The sequence below is a fragment of the Ammospiza caudacuta genome, chromosome 1 (assembly GCF_027887145.1).
Source record: "Ammospiza caudacuta isolate bAmmCau1 chromosome 1, bAmmCau1.pri, whole genome shotgun sequence".
In the NCBI taxonomy this organism is placed as follows: domain Eukaryota; kingdom Metazoa; phylum Chordata; class Aves; order Passeriformes; family Passerellidae; genus Ammospiza; species Ammospiza caudacuta.
The window spans coordinates 120,216,653-120,226,458 of record NC_080593.1 but is presented as its reverse complement, the minus strand read 5'-3'; positions in this window follow the sequence as shown (position 1 = coordinate 120,226,458).

Genomic DNA, 9,806 nt, shown 5'->3' with positions numbered 1-9,806 from the left:
TATCCCTTGAGTGGGTTGGATTCTTGCCCTGCAGCTGAAGGGAACAATGGGATCCTTGTAGTTCTGCTAGCATGATGTGTTGGAAGAACAGGTAAGCTTTGGACATTTATACACAATCCTACATTTTTTTATGAAGCAAAAATCCAAATGCTCATACTAGATCACCTTAACAAACTTCAGTAGCGCAGCTTCGGTTTGCTTCTGGAGTAAGAGATGTGCAATATGGCATTCTTCAGTTTCAGCTTCTGCTGGTGGTGTGGTTTTCTTTCTTAATTTCATTTTCTTGTGCTTCATTGCTGTGTGTGGTTTTTTGAGGCACAGAACTGAAAGGAGCCTTCTGACAGTGCCCACTCTTGGGCTGTATCACCCCAGTGATGCAGTTGCTATTGCAATGGGAGTTCTGTCTACCTGCTACTATGTATTACAGAAATGTTGGGTTCTAATTTGGGTTTATTTTTAGAGTCCTCTGGATTACTTTACCTGACCTCTGATTTCCTGTGTCATCACACCCTCTGATTACAGAGAGAATGGATGTTAACAGCCTTAGTGCAAGCAAGATGGGAATGGACTGTGCATCGGCTGGCAGTGGTGGACACGTGTGACTGTTCTGTGTCACCATCTGAGGGGAAGGAGTGCTTTTCTCTTTTGGGAGGGAGAATTCTTCTTACTCAGCATCTGCTTCCTTGCCCACCATTGAGCAGTTACTTGGTCATAGTTACTCCTTGCAAAAGTGATGTTTGCTGGTTGCACAACCATCAGAGCTTCTACCCCTTATAGTGTTGTGTACTCTGCTTCAAAATGGTCTGTTCCATAGATTGAGGAATATTTGCTCAGCTTTCTGAGGGTGTCAGGCTTTAAATAAAAATTAAAAATTAAATTTTAAAAATTTAAAAATTTCTCAATAGGACATAGTAAAGCAGACAAAGAAAAGTCAGAGAAAAGTGCTTATTGAAGACTGCTTATATGCAGTGATAAAAAGTATCTCAAAAGCCTGTGTAGGAACTGTCTGAACAGCCGGAGCTATGCCTACGTGTTAGGTGGAGAGACAGAGTTTGGGATAGGAACCAGCTTTGTACACAGGAGCGGCTGAATGTGTGCTTCCATGTGATGATGTAGGGATGAGCTGACTAGCATCGCTGGTTGCTATCTCGAAGCTGAGCTGTGTGCGGGCGGGCAGCGCCCTTGCTCGCCTGCGTCTCACGCTGGTCCCGAGAGTTTGCGGCTCCTCGGGCTCCGGGAGCGCTCGCCCCGCGCTGGGGCTGCGCAGGGAAGGGAGAGCGTGAGCTGTGCGAATAGCCGGATAAATCAGCCGCCGGCAATTTACAAATGAATGCCACGTTCTCCGCAGCCATACGGAAACGGGGGATCAGCGGTGTCTGGAGGGCCCGTGTCACCAGAAGTAGGCCAGTTTGTGCGTCGTCCTGCGCTGGCAAACGGCCAGGCTTTGTGTGCTCCAGACACCAGATGGGAAGCAATTATGAGTGTGACAAGCGGGTCATCTGGCAGACACTCTGTGGACCTGCTGCTGCATAATTTTTGGCGGGAAGAGGAGAGGTTTTTCTTTTCTTTCCTCTGCTCCCCGCATTTTTTTTCTTTTTCTTTTTTTCTTTTTGTTGTTGTTGTTAATACAGCATCTCCTTTAGCAAACTTTCAGTGACTGGGTGTGGAGCATCCTATGTTTGCTGAGCTGATGCTCCTTTTGTGCCTTGTGGTGAGCACTCTGGAGTGCAAGCATTTTCCCCTGGGCCAAGTAAGCGATGGTTATGCTTGTGTTTGTACATTGTGCAGTTTGTAAATAGTGGCCTGCAGTGCTGGCACGGGTGTTTTAGCCACTTGGCCAGCCAAGCTGGGGCAGAAGAGTTCCAGTGCAGAACAGGAGAATGGGGGAGCCTGGAAGTTCCTGCAGCATGGACTTGGTTGTCCAACAGCAAGAGAGAAATCTCCAATCTCCCTGTAGGGCCAGGTGGAGGGGGTGGACCTCTTGGCAGCTGGGGCCAACATGGGACCTCATCAGTTTGTCCTTTGACCATAGCCAGTGGCCTGTGAAAGGGGAGTTCTGCGAACAGGGACAAATCAGCTTAGCTGGCTCCAGCTGAGTGTGACAATGCAGCCCCTCGGCTAAGAGCCTGTTGCTAATTGCATTGGGCAAATGTGCAAAACACATTACATCTTCCATTGCTTTTCTCTGTCTGGCTGAGGGAAACTGGCAAACATGCCCTGGGTCACCCGAGGTCACCCTTCTCAGGGCGCAGTGGAGGCAGCAAAAGTCCGAGCAGGCACAGGGGCTCCATTGGTCCTGGCCCTGGAGAGGAGAGAGAGCCATGGCTGGCTGGCAGCAGATGCCTCTCTCCCCACACAAAGCTCCTGAGGAGCTTGGTGACAACGTGTGGCATCTGATTCCCTCCCTCAGCAATGGCTCAGGAGCAAACATGGGTGTTAACAACATGTCAGGGGGAGTTTCTCTTCACCTGAAGTTCTCCCATCTCATGCATATAGTAAATGGCTATGTGTCTGTAAATAGCTGCAGAATTTGAATCCTCTGGAAATCATGTTCACTAAAACTTTGAGGTTTGGAGCCTCAGTTCAGCTCATGACAGACACTGTCAGCAGTTTTATGGATGGTCCTGTGCAGGGCTGAAAGTTGGAATTTAATGATCCTTGTGGGATCCCTTCAACTCAGCATATTCTGTGATTCTGTAATGTTTCCTGCTGGTAAACATTTGCCCAGGAGTCATCAGGGTCTGTGTTTATAACCCAGCCTGGCCCTGTGTGGGTCAGCATTGTGTTCCTTGCCCTTGGGGAAAGCAGGAGTAAGCATGCAGGTTTCTCTCCTTTCCAGGTTTTTAATGAGCAGGTTACAGTAAGGTAAGAAGAGAAATATTGCCCTGAAGAGACTCAGTGGTTGCAAGCACATTTTCAGGGAAGAAGCACCTGCGGCATCTAATGCTGTTCATCTTTCCCAAGGTTTGGTGCCAGGTTCTGGGAAAAGGGAGGTGTGAGCACCTCAGTTCCAGCCCAGCCCCCTGCCCCACAGCAGCTCAGCTCTGCAGGTGGACAGGCACGGGATCTGGCTGTCAGCAGCAGTCCTTGTCTACTCATCCTTCTACATCCTTTAAACCCTAGTGCTAGACACTGCTTGCATTCATAGCAAAGGCATACTCTGCAAATGTGCTTGGAGCCAGCTCTGCTTAAACAGTCAAAAATACAAATAATTAAAAATGTTGAAAAAATTCACCATGATTCTGCAAGGTCAGACTATGGCAGGATGGGAGAAAAAGATAATGCTGATTTAAGTAAAATCTGTAGAGCTAAGCAAGAACGACCACCTCAGGTGCCAGTACTGAGTGTTGATATTAGGTGTCATGAAATTTGGAGCTGAACCCTCAGGCACACACTGCTACAGTTCAGGTGGTGGCTGGACCAAAGCACTTGTTGTTGTACCCTGGTAACCTTTTTTTCCTATTAGGCATTTTTTTTAATTTAATTTTAAAAATTTTATTTAATTTTTAAATCATTTGGGAGATGTTTTTATGTGTAGTGACTGAGGACAGAATATTTTCAGGCAGATTTTTTTGCAATTTTTTGTCTCACAAGGAGTGTGATGGCAGGATAGAAATGACTATTTTGTAGCATAATACTTATGGAGCACAGTTTTTCTTCTGTGCATAACCCAGAACAAAAAGCCTTTCTGGCTCTTTACAGAGCATGAATGAAGCTATTAGCTATTGATTTACTTAAGCAATATGACAGCTGCAAAGCAGGCAGAACACAGATCTTGGAGGGAAGAAAGAACTTCAGACACCTCAATAGATTTACTCTATAGCAGTGACCTTCATTTGCTCTGTTAGCTGCTGGACTTGTTTCCTTGCTGTGACCTCATACCCAGCAGCAGCCAGCCACTGATGCTAAAAACTCTGTGTCTTGGTTTGGAAAGACAGGAGTCTGCTAAGGAAGGCAGGAGCCTCTCTTGAAATGGAGAATGTAAACCCTCTCCACCCTTCCGAATTGTTATAAATTTTAAATTAACGGGGCTCTCAGGCAAAAATATGGGAGCAGGAAATAACAGTTCTTTAATAGGGAAAAGAAAAAAAAATAAATAATGCAGTACACTAGAACAACACTGACAGAGTCAGAACCCAACCTGACACCCTGTGGGGTGTTGGTAGCAATCTAATTGGAAATGTGGCTGCAGTCTTCCTAAAGTATCAGGTGTGTTCTGTTGGAGTGAGGGGGATCTGTAGAGAAGGATGTATTCTTCCTCTGAAGATCCCGTGGAAGAAGAAGACAGCTGCTGTTTCTCTGAGGAATCCCGTGGAGAAAGTAGTGCCAGTGTCTCAAAGTCTTCTGGATTATATCTGGGTAGCAATGCTTGGCTCCTTCCTCTGGGCTCACATCTCACAATGGGATGTTATAGTTCTTATCAGCCATGCAGTGACATCCGATAGTCTGTTATCAGCAATGTTCCCTCCCCAGGGAGGTGTGAATGTGGTCACTCAAAGAGAGAGATAAAGCAAACTGTCCACTTGACAAAGGTAATTTGCCATACAGATGGTAATGGAAAACAAACTGCATTGCAATCTTCAACACTCTGGATTTGAGTGACAACCGAGGGGTTTGGTTCTGAAGGTCTGGTGAAAGTTTGAAATGAGCAGGGAGGTGAGGGACGCAGGCACTGCCCTGACTGTGCTGCTCAGCCTGTCTCTGCAGTGCTCACGGGCACACAGGTGCTCTGACAGAACTGGCCTGGAGCCTGTGCAGGGGCAACCTCGAAAACATTTAGTTTTTACTTTTTAAAGTGGCTTAAATCCACACCTGGATGCCTTGTAGCAGTGGAAGATGTTGATGCATTTGCAGGAATATTTTTCTTGGCACATTGCACTGCGTGAAATGTTTTCCATGAGGAATTTTAGTGCTGAGAACCAGCTGAGGTTTGTGGCACCTAAATAAAACCTAATCAGATACTCAGAGCTGGCTGTTCAGGAGGGTGCAGACGCCAGGGCTGTTTGTGGCAAGCTGTCCCTGCCTTGCAGCATGTGGTGCACAAGCAATCCGGTGTCCTGAGACAGCGCTGCCCGTGGGTCACAGTGTACAGCCAGCCTGGGGTCTTGGTGACAGGCAGCCTCCTCCCCAGCTGTGTGCAGCCCAAGGTGTCCAGGATGTTTATGGAACAGCAACAGAATAACTTTGCATAACGCTGTTTCCAGCATATGATGGAGGTCCTTTCATTTCCCAGTGTGTGACAGCAGCCAGGACTCCATGCCTGTGCTGGTTATCAAGATGCAGGAGCTTGGATAAAGCTGTGTGCATTCACCCTGATTAGATGCAGTGCTTCTGCAGTGGGTGATGGTGGTCTGTGGTAGAGTTGCTGGCTGGGAGAGGGTGAAGCCAGATGTCCCCTGGCTCGGTGCCCCAGCAGGACACAGCTAAGCTGTCATTTGGGAACGGGTGCTGAGCCACAGGGAAAGTGTGTGTGTGAGATAGAGGTGGTTGTGTACAACACCTACCCTCTGTGCAGCAAGTGTGAGGCAAGAACTCCTGGATCGTGTGAAATGCTTCTCTGTAAGGCAGCTGTTGTGTCCTGTGTCACAGAGGGCTGCGGCAGGGCTCCTGCATGTGCTGCTTTCTCTCTGAAATAATAATCTGCTTAAACTAACAGCTCTCCAGCTGGGAGCACAACTAGATGCTGAGGAGGTGACTTGGGGGTTTTCCTTCTGTTGTGGGCTCTGTGGCAGAACTACTAAAAGGGTTTTGGTGCTGACCTGATGATTTCTAGGGATGAAAGTGATTGCTGTAACTGGACGACCTGACTGTTGCATAAAACTGGCTCCATAATCTCATTTATCTCTAACTTCACCCCAAACATCTGTTGAATAGTCTGTTATGGTGCATCAAAAAAGAGTTAGAGGACAGAGGGTTTTTTAGCATTTATCAGATCCTGGGAAAAGGAAGTGTTCAAATTTCCTTGAGTTCTTTGCAAAAATATTGCTCCTCATGGAAAGTATCTGGTCCAAAACTTTGAGCAACTAAACCCAGAATGTGCTGAAGCTTGCACTGCTGGGTTCCCTTTGTGAGGCAAGTGTTCTCCTCTGGTGTGAAGTGACCCCCTCCTCTGGAGCCTGTGTAGAGGGCTTCCAAGGCAGCAGGGCACAGTCCCAGAGGTTAGGGCTGCTCAGAGCCTCCTTCAGCATTTTGGTGACTGCATCATGTGCTGGCTTTGTGTTTCAGGTGAACTACTGGGAACTGAGCAGTCCATGGGCTGTCAGGAGCTGTGTGCTTTATGCTTGTTCTATCTGAGTTTTGAAACCTACTTTTCCCCATCTAATATTAACAGTTATTGTTGAAGTTTTCAGCTCAGTGGCTGTGATGCAATTCTGTGGCTTTATAAATACATGTAGGTTTATCACAGCAGAGCAGTTTTGTACCCTATTTTTAGGCACCTGGATTAGCTGGAGTAGATTTTTATTTTGTTGATGTCTGCTTTTACTGAGGCTTTAAATGTCTTGTAGAACAGCAATTTGCAAGCTTGCTAATACCAACATTCTCCTGAGAGAAATGCAGGCACCTAGAGTTAGAGGATAATAGTGCCAGCCAGGTTAGCTGGTGGCACAGGGAGAGATGTGAAGATGGAGCCTGTGTCTAAGCAAAGCAGCATTTACTTCTGCACACCTGGGTGCTTGCCTGCCTCTCTTCTCCATTAGAGGGTACTCAGAAAGGAAGAACAGGAATTTCCCTCCCACATCAATGCAGGATTTCTGGAGGGTGAGGCACTCCCAAAATCTGGTCATGGACCTGGACAACCCAGTGGGGGGACCTAAAGGGTGAGAAAATCAGTGAAGCTGACTTGGTGTCAGAGCTGTGCTCTGTGTCAGGGCAATGCTGGTGCGTGGTGTTTGCACTGGTAATTCAGGCAACACTCTAGATGCCTGCTGGGGGCTGTTGTGTGGTGGCAAGGCTGCTGTAAGCCAGCTGGTCATGGCTAAAAACAGCAGTTGTGTCAATAAGACATTTCTCTTGCTTTTGCACAAGGGTTGTTATCAGCTGGAACATGCAGTCTTCCTCTTTCCCTTGCTATCTGTACAGAGCTGCTGGTGCCAGCTCTAGCAACTGGACTGGGTGAGGAATGGTTTACCTGACCCTTTATTGATGGGGCTGAGGCTGCTGACCCCCACAGTGCTTGGATTCAGAGTGTTTCCACCTTCACTGATTGCTCCATTGCACTGACACACCCATCCCTGACCCAAGCCCCAAATCACACCTCACACAACCCCTCTATATCTGCCCGCAGTGAGCTGTAATGATTAGGGACCCCATAGAAGAGTGGCTGCCAGAGTTACCCAGAGCTGCTCAGGAGCCCCAAGAGTTAGAGCTGTTGGGCTCCTCCCCTGCACCACACTGCCTACACTTCGTCTTTATCCCACGTTCCAAGACCAAACCTTTTAACAACATCATAGAGTATCGAGAAGAATTCACTGCCAGAAGGTGGTGTGAGGTTTTAAGTCATTTCACAGCAGATAATCTGTATCATTCACATCCCAGGTTTGTTTTTAATTTGTGGGGATCAGGCACGGGCAGGAATCCCTTCTTGGCTTTTGGGAGGGCCATGTACCATAGGGCAGTTGTCTCTGTTCACATGTCCCAACCAAACCATGATTGGTGAATGGATTTGAAAGAACAATTTGGTCATCAAAATTCAGAAGAGAAGTGTTGACAATTTGGACCCAAATTGTGATGCAGAAATTTTCCATTGGGCCAAGTCAAAAAGAGTTGCTGTATCCCTGTTCCTTCTGAGACAAAGTCTTACAACTGATCATGCTGGTTAGGCTTTCATCACACAAGTGTCTCCAGCCCAGCAGCAGGAAGGTGTTTGTAACCCTGGGAGCTCAAGCTGAGGGCATGAGCTGCAGAGAGGCCCCTGATGTGTCCAGCTGCTGTGGCTGGTGTGCAGGTGGGGCCAGAACCTGCTCCACATGTTTGCTACAACATTTGTGCAAGCATTGACCTGCCCTCCCTGGCCTGAGGAGATGTGCGGGCTGGCTATGACACGGCTGGCAATGTCATGAGCCACAGAGGAAGGCAGAATGGGCTGAGTCCTTGCTGCTCCATGGGTCCCCAGGCAGGGACTGCATGGCTGATTCCCACTCCTCACCCACAGGGAGGGTTGATGTGAACAGGGTGGGTGCTGGAGTGATACTGTGGCTGTTTTGCACAGTTGGGGTTACTCCTCTGCCTCCAGAGCTGCCTCATTTCTTCAGGTGGTGAAGGGCACAAAGGAAGGGCATTGCCTGAGGCCCTACACAGCCATGGAGCATCTCTGCTTTCCACATGGAGACCCCGTGTCTGGGGAGAGCCTCGTGCCTGCCTCCAAAACAGCCTCACAGCCAGAGCTGTGCATCAGTCAGGTGTCAGCTGAGGCGTGTGCAGCAGCCACAAACGAATGTCCCCTTGCAGCCCTGCATGAGGGATCACAGCAACCTTCCTTCAGCCTTGACTGCCCCACACCAGCTTTGCACAGACCTTTGTCTTTGCTGCGTGTGGCTGCTGCACTGAGCCACAAAAACCCAGTGTGTCAGCCACTGGAATGTCCATGTCAAAGGGTTTGTCCATGGAGGAAAATTATTTGAGGCTTATTTCTTATTCCTCTTTTCCCTCTAGAATATTTGTGTCTCTTCAGCTAATGGGGTGACCCACTTCCAGTATGTTGTTGTCAGCTAAATAACTTGGTACTTCTATCTGTAAATTATTTTAAAAAATTGTTAGCCAGGCTTGGATTTTTATATATTGAATAGAATAGACATTGTAAGAGTCTGAATGTTGATGAACACCATTTATAGTTCATTATAGATAAATAATGTGAAACCCAATCTGGACCATAGAGTCCAGTTCTGGGGCCCTGCAAGATAGGAAAGATTTGGATGTGCTGGAGCAACTCCAGAGGAGGGTCCTGAAGATGCTCAGGGGGCTGGAGCCCCTCTCCTATGGAGAGAGGCTGAGAGAGCTGGGGCTGCTCAGCCTGGAGAAGAGAAGGCTCCTGGGAAACCTTAGAGCAGCATTCCAGTACCAAAAGGGAGCTACAAGAGAGCTGGAGAGGCACTTTTGTCAAGGGTAAGTACAGATAGCACAATGGGGAATGACTTTAAACTGAAATAAGTAAGGTTTAGATTAGATATTAGGAAGAAATTCTTTGCTGGGGGTAGTGAGGCATAGAACAGGTTGCCAAGAGAGGCTGTGGATGCCCCATCCCTGGGAGAGCTCAAAGTCAGGCTGGTTTTTAGCAAGCTGATCTAGTGGAAGGTGCCCCTGCCATGACAGGGGCTTGGAACTAGACGATCTTTAAGGTCACTGCCAAAGCGGGCTGTAATTGCTGAAGTTTTTGCTATGTTTACTGTGTTCCCTGTTACCAAGGACACACCTTTGGTGAGGAGACTGTTTTTTCCTGAGCCCCACCTTTGCTGGTGCTGGCTCAGCACAGGCAGTGTCTGGTTTCGCAGCATCAGCTCCCGACAGGGCTGCCCCAGGGCTCCCTTCACCCAAAAGTGCCTTGTCAGACACAGGGGTGAGGAACTCTGCATGCTCCAGGGGCCTTTGCATGTCTCTTCTGCTTTATGGTCCAGTGAACCCCACCCTCCCCAAAAAGGGAGCATCAGACAAACAGATTGTGTGCCACCTCCTGCTGTTTCACTGCTATGCAAAACGTGACGGCTCAGTAGGGAAATATCATCTAAAATAAAGCAGAGTCATATGTCAGGCAGGTGAAGCTGCAGGACAGGAGGTCTGATGTGGTGAAACACCTGGCTGGGACTGGGGGT